Source organism: Pezoporus occidentalis, unplaced genomic scaffold (genome assembly GCF_034315485.1).
Source record: "Pezoporus occidentalis ecotype Australia unplaced genomic scaffold, CSIRO_AGI_Poc_V1 ctg22, whole genome shotgun sequence".
NCBI lineage: Eukaryota > Metazoa > Chordata > Aves > Psittaciformes > Psittacidae > Pezoporus > Pezoporus occidentalis.
Window position 1 is genome coordinate 2,764,856 of NW_026914072.1, and position 16,381 is coordinate 2,781,236.

General features: G+C 39.1%; 1 protein-coding gene across 1 annotated transcript in view; it reads left to right on the forward strand.

Moving 5' to 3' along the window:
• Positions 1–833: 833 nt before the first annotated feature.
• Positions 834–16,381, forward strand: part of EHF (ETS homologous factor) — a 33,695-nt gene continuing 18,147 nt past the window's right edge. Inside the window, exon 1 of the mRNA XM_062620217.1 lies at positions 834–1,372. The gene's annotated coding sequence lies outside the window, so the exon portion shown is untranslated. The remainder of the gene's footprint in view (positions 1,373–16,381) is intronic.

Genomic DNA, 16,381 nt, shown 5'->3' on the forward strand with positions numbered 1-16,381 from the left:
ACTGGGAGGGAGATTCATGATGAGACCTGGAACCAAAAGTGATTAAATACTGGAAAATTAACTTCACACAGACCGCAGAACAGTCACTGTATAATAATATTCAGCAGTTCTTGTGTTTTATGCATATGACTTAGTGATACCCCTGAACCTTATTGCATCTTTAGCTGTGTTCATGTTAGGTGCCTTTTCTGACTAGCGAAATAATGAGAGACAGATGAGGATTCATATTTTGATTTAGACATCTTGTTTGCTACTCAGGTTCATGGTTGCTAGCTGGAGGGTAACTCACACATGGTCAGGGAAAACTTTGGATTCAAAACTCTTAGGACTGTCCTGCAAGCAGAGATCTTCTGTGATGAAACAGCCTTTCCTTGCTATTCACCCTACTTGATAATTGAACTGACAACTGAATTAGTGAAAGGCCTTTAATGCAGTGCTCAGAGGACCAAGGGAAAATACTTTGCCTGACTTCCATGGGCTGTGGAGCAGCTGCTTTAAAAGTTTTAGTTTTCCCCTGCTGATCTTAACTTTCAGAATTAGAAAGGTTAGAAATAGAGAAATGTAAGACTGAGCACGCATCTGCCTGACATTTTTCTGTCTGGCTAACCTGCATGTAGCCAAGCTTTCATACTCAACCCCAGGTACACATACAGGGGTCATTTTTTTTTCCTCATTATGTTTTCACTTTCTGTCAGATACCCAGAGAAGGTGGAAGAGCACAAGACTCCCCCTCCCGCAGAGATGCATTTTGCAGGATGCTCAGGGTATGAAAGGGAAGAAAGAATTGAGCCCATGATATTGGCTCACTCAGTCCATCTCCCTGCCAGTAGAAGGTTATTCCATACAGTGCATCTCCTAATGTTATTTCCAGACTAATTGTAATTTAGGACATTCCTGCTTTTCACTTCTCATTCTAATTATAATCTCCCTATCTACCTGAAATAACCTCCATTAAAAAAAAAAAAAAAAAAAAGGGATGGTCTTAAAAAAACAACTACAAAGAAATCAATCCCTCATCCATTACCAGGTTTTTCTTTTGTTCTGGAGCCACGCGTGTAACCCGGTTAGACCTGTTCTCTTTGAATACTGAGGACTGAGCTGGCCTTATGCAAATGCTCCCAACCTCATCTTCGTTGTTGTCGTTCAGATCCAATCAAACGAACAGGAAGTGACCTAAGGAATTTCCCTATTGGCTGCCTGAGTGTTCAGCAAAATGTTTTAAAATTAATATCACATCCATTTATCTTCACTCCTGGGAGTCTTTAGGAGACATAACCTTGTACCTCTGAGTTTTCCCAACCTACTGTTCTGTAGACAAGTTCCCTATTGCCTCAGTTAAGGATTTCCACTCCAGAATCTGCAGCTAAATGAGGTAAGGTGTGTGGGCTATTTTTTTTTTTAATATACTTCCTTTAAATCAATAACAGTGAAAATGAAAAAAAAAATAAAACAAACAAACAAACAAAAAAAAACTGGGGGGGGGGGGGGAAAAAAAGAGAAGTTATCTACTGGACTCATGGGCACCCTACTGAGCCCTTCTCTTCCCTCTTTGAGCAGCTAAGCTCATTTGATCAAAGGCTTTTTAACATTACAATAAAGACTTCTATTTCCCATTTTGAACTTGTATTTTACTTCTGTTTATATATTTCTGTTGTGTTTATGTTTGACTGGGGCCAGATCTGCTGCCTTTACTTACCCAGGATGTCACTGAGACTGAATTGAGCCTGTGGCTTTGTCAGGATTACTTACAGTTTACGGAGGATCCTTTCTATTATGACGTATCTAATAATATTCTGGGTCCTAAATCTGCTGCTTTTGTCCACAGAGTGGTCATCTGTTTAGTAAGGCAAGGGGTGAGAAAGTGGACCTCCTCAATACCATTGGATGTGCTGGTGTCAGAAAACTGGGAGACACTTTACAGTGATATGTTTCTGTTGCTTTTAGTGATAAGGATGTTGATGATAATTGTGTCGATTGAAAATTAAAAAAGATAATCCTACAGTACATTTATAACTTAGATCAGTTTTATCCTCAAGGCAATTTCTTGGCAGTTCCTGTGGTGAGGGGGGTTCTCCCCATTTTAGTCCTTTCTAAGCTAAAGCACTGCACAGAGCCCAGCTCAAGCATTAGGTAGGTAAATACAGTGTGAGTAGAGGCCTGCAGTGTCTTTGCCTGTTTAATTTGTTTCTCTTCCAATGGTAATTTTATTTTAATAGAACCAGAACTGGTCCCTTAAGGTATAGACACAGCTGTTTAAAGTAATTGTAGAAGTGAATGTAAAGAAAATGTTTCTCAAAATCTGTGTTGATTTTGTAAAATGTGTGTAATGTGGCATAGTGATAGATGTTTGCGTTTCACCACATGAGGCAAATACTCTTGTGTATATGTTTATAAAGTTATTGAATTTTATCAGTAATGTGCTTTTGGATTACTTCACCTGAAAATATCATGTCACCTTTTCTTCTAGAGTACATCCAATTACCCTTTTTTCCCTATTCTTTAGACAATGAAACCAGTTTATAATGACAGAAATGAGCCTTGAGGTACAAGTTTTATTTAGGGAATTTATTTGTACTTGTGTTAAATAGGACTGTATTAAATATATCTATCTTGCATGGGTATTTCCTGTAATTGGTGAAAACCTTGTTGTAGTAAAAAAATGCACTCACCTAAGTTTTGTTTTGATGGCAAATTTGCAGGTAGATATTTAAATCAGTTTTCTGGTATCTGTTTTGCACTGTAGAAAATACCAGGGCCAGAAAATACAGCAGTTTTATATTTAATGCAAAGGCAGAAACCAAGGAAAAGAGCCACAATTAAAACTAGAAAAACAACAGGATTAAGGCGTTTCACTGACAAGTATCACAATGACAGTTTAATTTGTGGTGCTTAAAGTTTTCAAAACCAGAAGTGATTGCTGCGATAACAATGTAGGACTTCTCAGGATTTTTCAGATTTTAATTTGGTGGCTTCAAGTAGAGCTTACCTTCTAGAAAACTTTGATCTTTAAAAGCAGACAAAAAAGTCCACAAGTCACTGGGAAATTCACCCGATCTTTCTGTGCTTGAGCAATTAAATACCATTCCTCTAAAAATATTTTACTTCATTTTCAGTCTGATGTGGTCTAACTTCAGCGTTCAGCCACCTGATTTTTTTTTTGTCTTTGGATGTGTACAGTTCCCCTGGGTGGCAAGTTTCTGTTCCCTGTGTAGGCAGCTGGGGACAAGTCCTTCCTTAGCCTAGTCTTGGATAATTGTGGTAGTCCAAGTTCCATAGTCTAGTTCCTGTCATGGAAAAACTTACACTAACTTGCACACCAGTGAAAACCTTTGGGACCTCAACCTGTTCCACTGTAAGCTTTTCCATCCTTTAATCACTTCACTGGTCTCCTCTAATTTTTCAACACGTGCTGTGAAATTTGGACGTTGGGACTGGACATAGGCTGTAGGAACAGCAGGGCCAAACACAAAGGTAATGTGGGTCAATATAGTGGGAGTTCAGGGTCAGGCTTAATAAAGTGTGCCCAAAGCTTTCATTGTCCTCCAGACACCCTTCTCACCTTTGAGCATTGGTCCTACCTGCGGAGACAAGGTTATGGTTAATGCAGTTGATGTTGTTTGCTTATATTTGTTTTTAACCTTTTTCTAGTCCTAGTGTGATTTGTAAAGCCTATAAGGATGGTAATAAAATATGTTTTTCCCAAGTTATAGTAGTAAAGGCTCTCATATCTGACCAGAATAATGCTTTGTTTGCCCTGGCACAAATTAGGTAGCCCTTCACAGCAATTTATATGTGACGACACATATTACCCCAGTCATGGTGAGATCAGGTAATAGAATGTGGTCTATTTAAGTTGTAATATTATGACCCTCTTGTCACCTGAAAGAATATGCTATAGTATTGCCATAGTAATTTCGTATTACTACAGATATTCTCAGGGTGTTGTGAGTTTTCAGCATTGGTGGGAACAGACAATAAGATGTCGGAGAAAGACAAAATTAAATCATTTGGCTCCCACAGAACTACCTTAATTTTTTCCATTCCCAATGAATTTTATTGTTAACATCAGTGCTTGTTCTGTCTGGGAGGTGCAAGGTAACAAACTGGAATGAAGAAATATCAAACTAAAAAAGAAAAATCATCCAGAGACACAGATGAAGAGAGATTAGAGAAGGAAAAGGAGGATTTCTTTAAGCGCGTCTGTGTCCAGACAGGACTGACGTTAACCTGTTGCCTGTCTCACAGCAGTTTGCACAAAAAAAAACCCACCTTGTGAGGATGAAATTCTACACCTGCTGAAGAAGAGAATATTTATGTACAATTCTCACAGAAGAGGATTAATGATTTTATTGCCTCAGTGAACTCAGAGAATTGTCCATGAGCCTTGACATCTTTCCAGAATCAGTGCTTACCTTCCCTCCCTTGTTCACCCCCTTCTGCACTCTTTATATGCGTCTTAGTCTTAGGTACAAAACATTCAGTCTTCTCCCAGGCAAACTTTTCACTGACTGCAGTGTAGTCTGGATCTATTCTGTGGAGTCTACAGTTATGTCGTCCATCTATTGCTGTTTACTTGTTTAAACTCAATTCCCAGACAAGTGTCCAAGCTTTTTCTGCAAGGCAATGAATACCATCTCTGTGAACTGGAGTAATGACCTACTGTACAGAGAGACAGGTTGGAAAGTGGGTGCTACAGGACAGACCTGTCTGGCTTAAAAATTGGTCAGTGTGCCAAGACCAAGCTATGGATAGGGATGAATGACCCCTTCTTATTCTGATGGTTAATATGACCACCCTTCACAGGATTTTCTGTGGTCTTGCAGTGTTCTCTTTCTCATCCGCCTTCCTATGGTGGTAAAGTAGGTATTCTTGTTGAGGACTAGGCGTTCCTGCAGCAAGCAACACATAAAAAGAAAAGGGTCACAAACTTAATTGTCAGTTGTCATTGCTAATGACACACAATGTTAGGATGTGGTAGAACCAAATATAAAGGCTTTGCTGTACATGAGGAAATGAACAGAAATGCTAATAATTTTTGTAGCTTGCATAGTTTGTGATGTTAATGAAGCAAAGGCTCTGCCCAGTCTCTCAGCTTTTGTTACTATTGAACTTTAAACTGTAAACTCATGGAGTTTTCTTTCTAATAATGTGTCCTGTGAGCACTGGTGAAGTACAACACCATCTTCAGCAAAGCACACTGGCTTCAGCTGCTGAGCCAGCCTAGTGCTTAAGGATGCTTCAAGATGTCTAACCAGAGATGTCTGCTTCCCTTTCTCCTTGTCCCTGCCTTCAGCACACTTTGCGGCTTACATGTATTTTGGCTCCTGATGAACCAAGGATTTATTTCAGTAAGTTTTCAAGGAAACTTGGCAAGGGTGGAATTTGTAACACTGGTGAAAGAAAGGGTAAGCAGGAAAGGATTTGTTCACATAGCTGGCATATGGAAAAATAAGGATAAATTTTGTTCCCGTAGAAGACATCATGAGTCTTTCTTAGTGTGTGAGCTCCTTTGAGCTCTACTGGGGTTGCAGCTTGCACCAGTTTGCTCACTGAATGCCTAAAATACTTGGGACATTTGTCTTTGGTCTATAGACAGGTGAGAATGAGTAAACATGGAGTCATGTAGCCAGTGGAGCAATCAACTGGCATTTGGCATTTTGTGTGTCTCCCTCTGAGGAAGAGGCCTCAAAGGCTCCCTTTCCGAAAACTGACATTGCACATGGGTATTGTTACCTGTTCTTCTGCTGATCTTGTGAAATATGCTCCACAGGAAAGAGTGTGAGAATTAGTAGAAAAAACAGCTATCTGGGGCTGGATAATCACTAGTCATAGATCAATAAGATGGGGCAATAAAAGAGAATTGCTTTGCGGTGGTGAAAAGAAAGTCATTCTTCTTGAAGGATACGAAAACACGTAGAATAAAAGTTCTTTTATGGAAAAAGTATTATGAAGGGAGGTTATGAACATAAACACTTGAGAAGTTTCATCAGCTCACAACAGTAGCCAGAATAGTCTCCTGAGCCCCTACAAGTTGTTAAGGATTAAGAAACTATGTGTAAAAATATGCTCTATTGTCTAAATTGCTAGTGCCATAATCAGAAGAATTTTTTTTTTATTTTTTATTTTTTTAATACTGCTCTTAGTCTTCTTTCATCTAGCAGTGAGCAGGTAACCAATTTATATTGCTATATAGTTAACAACCCGTTTAAAACTGCCCAAGATGCTATGGTCAGCAATCAGACTATGTCCATGAAATAATGATTACCCCAAAACTTTCTTAATGATTTTTACTGAAACATATAATTATTATTATGCAACAGTTTAGAAGCTTGCATCTTGATGATGCACTTTCAAAGTATGCTTGGTTAACCAATTGTCTCATAGATTGGCATGGCTATGGAGGGGCTTTATCAGGGAGTTGAATTCTGACACATTCAAGGGTGCTGTTCTCCTCGCTTGCAGTGGGATCTAACACACTGCTCACGTAAAACAGACTTGTAATATTCCCAGGCAGCTGCCATGAGAGAGGAAGATGAAAAAGCTTTAGAAAGGTGAATTAATAAGTGATTAGATGAGTGAGGTCTCCTTACAGACTTATCAAAAGCAGGTTGTACAAAATGAAATTATTCTTTCTTCATTTCGTGACTTATAAGTTACCCTCCCTAAGACTTTTTGTTTTGCTGGAGCTGTAACACTTTGTCGGAATAGGTAGAAACTTCTCTTCCTTTTTAAAAATCTCAAATGATTGCATGTTTTTCGATTATAGTCAAATTGTAGTTAAACCAGTAAAATTTTCTTAGTCTGCCTGTAGCCTCTCCTGATAAGCATACACTCACACATACATGCTGCACTAAGCACATGCCCATCCTTTAGCTCCTGCATGGGCTTTTTTGCTTTTCTTTTAAAAAGAAGAATTCAAATATTTTCCCCAGTTTCAACCAGTTTTGCTCATCTGAATAACTCCTCCTTAATCCTTAAATTTAATCCTTTAAAATGTAAAGCTGTATTTGGTATGTATGTGTGTTTTGTTGGTATGTATAAATGAGTGATCAGCCTTGTCCTGCAGTGATTAAGAAAGAATTAAAAAAAAGGAAAAAAGAAAAAAAGAAGAAAGAAATAAAAGGAAAAGAGCCCTGGTTTTGTTCTGTGTCATGGTAGTTTTTCTTGCAGGAACATGTGCTACTATACATCGCAAAAGCTAGCAGGGCTTTGGGTCATGAAGAACAAAGGTATCAGACTATTGTATGCTATGACACATCTTCAATATTAAAAATCCTATGAAGATTTAATCATTAAAGATAAAAAGAAGAAAAAAAAACCTCCTTGGCATCTTAAAATAGCTGATATGGCACTGCTAGCACTCCCTTCCTAAAACAATGTTAAAGATGGTATAATTCACATGGTAATAAATCTCCTTTTGATGAAAAATATTGTTTGAAATAGTCCGGAAATATTTTTATTGGTTTTGTTGGTGGAACCTATTCCAGTTACCTTGAGGACTAAGTGAGATGTATAGCTGTACAGAGGAATAAAAAGAGCTGAGGGGAAGCAAGCTTTTTGCCCTGTTTCTGACTCCTCTAGTCTCCATCCTAGAGACCAGTCACAAACTGTCAACTTGCTGTAAGACCTGGCAGTATTGTGCCACAGATACATAATTGAAGATGATATTTTTGTCTGGTTTACTGGTTACAGGCTTATGGTGGTGGTAAAAAGGGCTTCCTTGACAAGGTCAGTAAGTCTAAGTAGAAGGCAAAAACTGAAAGAGATTAAAAAAATGAAACAGAAATTAGAAAAAGAGAAGAAATAAGGAGGAAGAGAAGGAATAGCAGCAACCAGTGAAAGAGAAGGAACAGGACTGCAGATTTCAGATCCTAGGTAGCATTTGAGATGGTCAAATCTGGTAGCCCGCAGAGGCTGCATTTCAGGATTACTGTGGTGAGGATCTGGAGAAGGTTCCCCGGTGACAACACGCACAACGGCCATTTTAGGCTGGTTCAGTTTATTGCTTCCAGCGTGGCTGCTCTGTGGTGACAGTACAGGCTGTTTTCAGTGATACCTTAGCTTGGTATTCAGTGCTTTCTGTCTTTTACAAACAATGCTACAAAACAGGCTGAGTTGTACTTTTGTTACTGGGACAACTTGAATATAGGTTTTTACATGTCTGTTGATTGGGACTGTGATCCTCCCTCTCTGTTGCCTAGAAACATGCTTTTCAAAATTCCTTTCTTTCATTGTGATTACAAGAAAACCCCAAACAAAACAAACCCCAAGAAAGTATAGAAGTAAAACCAACAAACCCAAACCCTCACTTTGAAATAACCATAGTTCCACGGAACAGAAATTCTGAATTTCAGCCAGCTCTACTTAGGAATTTCTAGCTCTTTTTCAGGATCATACATTGGTCAAGGACAGCTTCTTTTTATTTAATGCTTCAATATTATTGAATATATATTGAATTAATAGTTTGTTTTTTTTTTGGCTAACAACATTCAGGTGCATAATAGCCATGATGCATAGAAGAATCTTGGTTTCAGTCTAAACAGGCCTCTTTCTTATAGAAAATTCTTCCCCTATTTAATACCTTTTTTATGGCCTCAAAACCTCCATGATCTTCCCAACTCATCTGCATGTTGAAATTTTTGCTGGAGATGTGATATAATGGATAGCAATGGAGCCTGAGCTTGAAGATACGAGTTGGACTGACTTAATACATTCACTTGTTATATGACTATATATCACTTAAGCAAATCATTTCAGCTTTGTGTCTCAATTTTTCTATTTGTAATAAGGAGCTAATGCTCGTTCCTGCCTTCATTTCTGTGCCTTGTGTCTTTGCTGTCTCTGTGGACTCTTCTGCTTGACGGTTGTCAGTGATTCAGGAGTTCTTCCATCACCACAGATGCTTTTATAGTAGATGAGCCCTGCAGGCTGAATTTTCAGAAGAATTTAAAAGCAGCTCAGTTCCCAGCTGAGTTCCTACTTCCCATGGACTGCACTATTTGGTTATTTTTTATAATAGTAGATTAAGAGTTGGAGTGTGTGGAGGTTCATATGGGAAAACAAACCCTCCCAGTACTTTAGGTTTTCTTTACCTCTCAGTAAAGTTCCTTTACTTCTTACACTTAATTTGTTGCCTTTTTCTGCTAATTCTAGAACCAGTGTTTCAGCTGATTTTTCTTTATGCATTTTGTATGACACTTTGTCTGCCCTAAGTCTTGGAACAGCGTGTTACTGTAACCAGGTGAGGACTCAGTTGATGGAAAAGTACAGTATTGTGCTCTTCTCCGACACCAGGCTGTTCTGTAGCAACGGTCTATTTATGAAGCAGGAGAGAGTTCACGTAAGAATCAAAAGAGTACATTTGTACAAAACCGAATGGGAAAAGCTCTATCATCAAACCGGCCCAGGCTGTTGATGCAGATGCCTGGCTTTGCTCTTTTGTTTATATTCCAACAAATCAAAGCTGACCTGTGTTGTTATCGGAGTAGAGCAGCAGGTGCAAAAAAATAACTCTGCTGCCAACTCAAACGAAAGGGTAAGACTAATACCCTCTGGGAGGTATTGAGAAGATAACAGAGAGCCATGCCAGCAACTGAATTAACGGTTCTATTTACGGTGGGTTTTACTTAATAACCTGCTCCTAACACTGACACATAAATACTCCATTGTATTGTTCAACGCAACCACTGGAGAAATCAATGGAAACAGGATGGGCAGCTCTCTCTGTGCCAGGTGAGAAGGAGCAATGCCACGGAAGTGTTGCTCCTCTAACCACAGGCAGGAGAGAGAGGAGGAACCTGAACATGGTTTTTACAAAGTGGGGAGGCATTGTTTCCCACAGCTTTTTGCCTTACCTATAGCAAGGGGCTGCAGAGCAAAGAAACTTCATTCCCCCCTTTTTTGATTGCTTTTAATGAATGCAGGGATCATAAAGGAGCCACAGCATATATACCAGCTACTGTCCCAGTGCCATGCGGCTCTGGGAGGCTCAGGGCTTCCTCGAAGTCCTGGGTGTGTGGGGCAAGTGAGCCTGCTGCTACACCCAGGGGTGAAGCAGACAGCTCTTGTGCAGCCAGTGGAGTGAGATGCCACAGTGGTCTTGCACTCTCCTATTCTTTACACAACAAATACAGTGTGAAGAATATATGCATATATATGACTGGGCTCCAAACAAATGCTTACTAAATGCACATTAACTTGCGATGCTGAACGCTACTCAAAGTAGTGGTCTGAGAGCAGGTTTCTGAAACAGGGTCAGTGAGCTCCATTGAACTGTTTTCAGTGACAGCTGCCCACCTGGGGACACTGTCTCCCTTGGGATACTTGGTATGATTTAGAGACGAATGCAGGAGCAGCAGGCATCCTGAATGCAGCTGTCATGCAGGTGGGATCGGTGAGTCCCAGCTTGGTACTATAGATCATGGCTGGCCCAGGCAGAGGAGTTAATAATCAGCCATATGAACCTTCCCCACTGGCTGTACAGAATAATCCTTCCCACCATGACCCCTGTGCTGCTTCTGTTTTCTACTTCTTGAAATATCCTTTTGCTATCATGCCAGCAAAAGGGTGTGATCAGATTGTGGTTAGTCAGGCACTGGGTTGCAATAAGTATAAACACTGTTATCTGCTGGATTAGTTCTCCAGCAAGCTACCTAATTTATGATAAAACACTTTTCACTCAACTTCCAGCTTTCCCATCCTAGCTAATTTGTGCTGTTTCCGTCATGCATTTAATGAAGAAACACAATTAGTTTGTTGATTGAAGGAATCAATTCATGTAAAAAATAGTAGTCCCAAGGGGAAAATTTGCATTTTGCCCAAGACACTTTCCTGGTTTAGGTCTCCATCCCATGTTACTTATTCAGTTTAGTTCTCACTCAGAAACCAACCCCAAAGAGGAAACCTGCAATTTCAAAGCAGATGCCCTTTATAAAAGCAAAATGTATAAAACAATTTACAAAAATGAAAAGAGAAAACCAGGATCTTTTTATTTGGGAAATAGGCAAATTAGTGGTTGTTACTGTTGAAAACCAGACTAGTCCTGTAACAAAAGAGAAGTGGTGCTGGTGATTGATAGTGGTTAAAATAAACTTAATGAAATACTGGCCTCTGCAGCAGCATGTATCTGAGTGGTTGTTATGTCAGAAACACTTCAACACCTAATAAGAGCCAAACATGAACACAAACACAACTATCATTGTTATTATTGTCATTATTGTCATTATTCACTAATAACTGAACAGTCACACAGGCTACATGAGCAGTACGGGAAGCAGTTCCCTCAATATGCTGTTAGCCTTTAATGTAATGCAAAGAGAAGCTGTCATGGAAGGTAGAGAGAAGTGGTTGGGGAACCAGAGCCAAGGGAAAAGGAGAAGGTGTTAGAACATGATGGTAATATTTTGTTAGCTGATGAGACTCTTGCCTAATTATAGACATGTGGCTTGTCAAGCTATAGGGCCATCTGGAGTGCTTTTTGGCCATTTGTATATTTAGTGTATTGTAAGCAAAATAAAGGTGCTTAGCAAAATGAGATTAGGGAGATGAGCTGGCTCCTGGTTAGAGGAAGGATGTACCAGAGAGATAGTAAGGACATGAAAGGAGGTATGGAGTTGTTCCATGAGGTGTGGTATTAAGTGATGAAGAAAGAATAAAGAGCAAAGGCAGTTTTTCCCATTATAGTGTTTCCAAGACTCTGCATCCCTGAGGCTAGACTGATGAATCTATGGCAAATAACTTCTAAATATTCAGGAAAAATGGCTGACCCAAATTACCATGAACTTGCTGAGGTGGTGCATGCTGTAATGAAAGGAGTGCCATACGCTGGTCAAAGCCATTTTTTGCAGGACCAAATCTGAAAAATAAAAGTCTGCCTTTTGCTATATTTTAGCAAATACAACCACTTTTCTCAGACATTCTGAAGATACATTAATGCAAAAGTTACACCAACATAGAAATAAAGAAATAAATCCTTTTCTTGAATTGCTTTAGTCTTAGCTCTGTGACTAACAATTCCACTAATAATATACAGATCTGTGCACAGATCTTCTGCAAGATAGAATGAGCTTTCTGACAGTAAAATAAGTGATGGATGATATTCTCTTTTTCGTATTCGCAAGCTAGTGGCATGGCAAGAAGAGGTACATCTAGCCTGTGATGTGGCAAGGAACATGGATCTGAAACACTGGATCCTTGTTAAGTGACAGGTTCCTGTTTACTGTTTCCTCTGCTAAGGTAACATAACTATAGGTAAAATTTGCAGAAGTACCAACCTTTGGCAGTTAGGACTGTCAGACACATCTATGCCTTGGGGACTCCGCTCACAGTTGACCTTTTGTTTGCTTCTCATTTAGAAAAACAAACAAACAAACAAACAAACAAAACCTCTTTTAAAATTCTCCCTTTTATTTTCATTATACTAATGACTGCCTTGAAAATTGAAGTTAGTTCATATGAAGATTGTTGATTATGAAAAAAGGGGTCATAGAAAAAACAACCTATGAGACTTTGAATATCATCAAGTAATTTTTTTTTTCATTCATAAAGTGAACTTTGTTCTCTCTCAAAAAGGAAACCGAAGTATGGTTTTGTCTTTAAATTACATCATTAAAAGAGAGATAAGAACCAATCCCAAACCCTGGAGCAGAGGTATAGCTTAGATACAGATCTAGATCCTAACTTTTCAACCTAAGCTCCTCTTTAGTTAAAATATATATGCAAGATTCTGAAGCATCCATATGAACATGTTAAAACAACTACCACATATCTCTTACAAAAGTTGCCTTGTAGTGCATCATGAAAATCAGGAATTTAGGAATAAAAGATTCTAATCAAGCTTTATTTGATTTTGTATATCATGATCCTATCTGTAATGTAGGTAAATGTTAAATCCTCCTTTTCTATTCATCTTCCTTTTTCTGGTCTTTCAGTCTACTTTCATGTATACATTTAATATACAAGGTTCAAAGAAAACAAAAGAATAAACCCAACTCTTCCGTTCCAAAAGCCCACAACATTAAATGATCAAGGTCTGAATGTAGTCTCTGAAAGCTCACCAAAAGTCAATTTTGCACATGCAAAGGTGGGGTTTATGCATATGAACCACAGCTGTATAAACCAAAAATACAGAAGCATAGGAATGTGCAGTTCAGATAGGTGTATAATGGAAGAAGATTGGCCCCAGAGGCCCAACCCAGAATCCTGAATACAAAGAGCTTTGGAGATTATTTAGAATTTTTTTTTATAAAAATAATTCCTTGGACTCGCAGCGTGATTCAGTGAGCACATTTTGTCACTGTGGCCCAAAGGTGCACGTGATGGACTAAAAATGAAGTACATCAAACACTCTGTATGTTATGCAACAAATATTGAGTGTTACCACAGTGCTTCTTGATACAAACTTTCTTCAAAGCTTTCAAGAAGTTTGGAAACTAGTATTTATGGTGTATGTTTGCAGTGACAGTAATGGTGAGTCTTGAGATTATCATCAGTCAGGCCAGGCTGTGTAGGCTGTCATCTAAATGGTACATCGTGTGTCATAGCAAAGTGGCCCAAAATTGAGCTTTAAGTGGACCCCTGCTGGGAACTGGACTGCAGATGAGTTGTTTCTTTTGAGGCTTCTCTCTGCTTTTGAGGCACTAAAACAAAATGCTAGAACCAAGGAACTGTGGGATGGCTCTATGTAGAACTACATGGCCAGAGGAGATTCTAGCATAATGCAGGGAAGGTCATATCTGAAAGTAAGCTGTGGCAGGGATGGTATCTTATCTGGAGGCCTGGCACAGCCACCAAGGATGAACCTGAGACCTTTGCAAATTAGACAGGTAGAGATCATAGGGCAGTCCTAGGGTCAGCCATAACTGTATGTATAGGAACACTGCTTAGAATAAGACCCTGGAGCCCTGGTAGCAATACACACTAAATGAGAATTACAAAAAAAAAACCAAACAAAACTCAGGAGACCCAAAGCGCATGCTAACATGCAAACAGGCTCTCAGCATTCATATATTCAGTTTGTGCCTGCCCTTACAGTCACTGAAGATGTAAAATAGGTGGTTAGAATGCAAAGCAGCTAATTGATCATATACATTACAAGTACAATGCATTTATGTTTCTGAAGTACCCATATGTGTAAAGCAGGTCCACCTGCTTTGTCGTACATGTCCCTTGTTTCTGGTGTCTTGAAAACTTGGTTGTCTTCTGATTTTTTAAAGAAAAGATTAAAATCCAGAATTTGTTCCTCTGCGGCTGCAGTTATTACGCAGTATCATTTATTTTAGATTGATGTTTAAGTGCTTGACTGTAATCCAAGATGCAGTAATGATCTAAAATATTTAACATACTCTGTAGATACTTGTTCCATAAACTCCAAGCCCTGAAAAGCAGGGATTGTGTCTTCACTGTGTACATAACATACTTCAAAGAAAATAGGTCCAGGTGAAATCTACATTTGAAGTTCATCCATGATGGTAAAAGGGGAAAAATGGGGAAGGATCCCATAGGTAAATATGCCAAAAGAGATCCACCCTTTTGGACACGCCAGGAGGAGCTGCATTGAGCTTGTCTCAGCTAGAAGTCACTCTTAGACTTTGCATAGCTTAAGGGTGGAGTCATAGCTTAATAGTTTCAGTCAGTTCTGCCTTAGACATCTTTTGTTGTGTTTTGCATAAAGTACATATCTCTACAAACCTGAAGGCCTTAGGCCTCTTCCCCTATGGGCTCCACACCCTCTCATATCTGTAGTTAATGAGACCCTTAGTTCAGTTCAGTGTTGTAACATAAGCAACTGTACAAATCAATGTCAGAACAATCACTTTGGTTGCAGTACTTTAGGATTCACTTGTTTTCTCTGCGCTGTTTAATTGCCTTTCATACTGTGTTTGGCATTTTCTTGTCACGTAGTATGAGCTGTTCTTGAAAGATTCTGGTTCAAAGAAAGGAGAAACTCATTATCTGGATGTTAAGACTCATTGGGTTGAATGTGAAAATGAGTAATTTATTTTCAGAGCGCACCTGTAGTGCAATAAAATAATTTGCATAGAGTGCACTGTACAGTGTTCAAGGTTCAAGGATTTGTAAATATGTTTTTCTGCAACACTGGATTTGCTCCATGGGCAGGCCATGGCTCCTTGCTCTTTCCATTACCGCTGTTTGCTCAGAGTGGTCAGGCGGTCAAGGAAGACAAAAAGAACAGAGCAAATGACCTCCTGTGACTGCCAAGTTGCTGGGTTGTGGCTCAGTCAAAGCTATTCCTGACTCCAGTGAGAGCTTTCGGCAGGAGAGGCCTTCAGGTTTTGGTCTTTGAATACCACCTTTTGACAACCATTCCTATGAATGGGGGCAAAAGATATTTTTTTTGATGCATTTGTCCCTTCTCATAAGTTTCTCTGTAGAAAGAATATTGCTGAACACCAGTGAACAACTGTACTTAACCTTGCTGAGTAAAGTGTTGTTTGCTTCCTCTCATAACTGTGCAATGTTCCTAGTCAGATAATAAGATTATAATAATAATAAGATTATACTCCAGAGATAGTTCCTCTTCAGTGGAAAACAATGGAAATGTGTGTGCAGATACCTGCAATGCACACACAGAGAGGCATATGTGTATGTAAATGCATGTGTGTATATACATGTATGATATTCATGTGTGCTTTCATTTATGATGTACCATGTCTTAGTAAAGAGACAGATCACAATATATTTATATTGTTTTCTGAAGTCTCAGCTCAGCTAGAATCCCTTTTTAACACGGTTTCCTGAGGAAATGAGGCTTTTGTGGTTATTCTGTCTGTGCGTTGGCTTTTGCTTTTGGCCTCTGACAATCTTTAGGTCCCATCGCTAATTTTAATTAAATTTGATATGGGGGTAGGAGTCTCAAAGATATGAAGTTCTTACAGGATTAATGAAAACTGGCTGCCAAGTATGGCAGGAAGATCTATTAATACTCCATCTGAAAGAAAGAGTGAAGCTTGAGCTCATTCCTTTGAGACAATGAGATATTATGAATGCCCCAACCGTGGGAAAAACTTCAATCACCGCTCACATCTTACTAGACACTAGAGAATCCAACCGCAAGATACACATTCATAGGAAACCAGGCTTCATTAGTTCCACCATTCGCTTTGATACATGGCATATGATTAAAAGAAAATTGAACATATTATGTGTCCTTCCCCTTGAGGCTTCACACCCTTTAACCAGGTTTGCCTGCACACAAGGGAGATTTGAGGATTTGGCCCTAAAGTAATTGAGACCACGCCCCTTCCAATATCCTGACTCAAAATCTTTCCAAGTATGGAATGAGACGCTGCTATAAACATAAATCTTCCATGAACTTGTATCAAAGAAAGGCATATACAGGATGAAATGGAGAAAATCACAG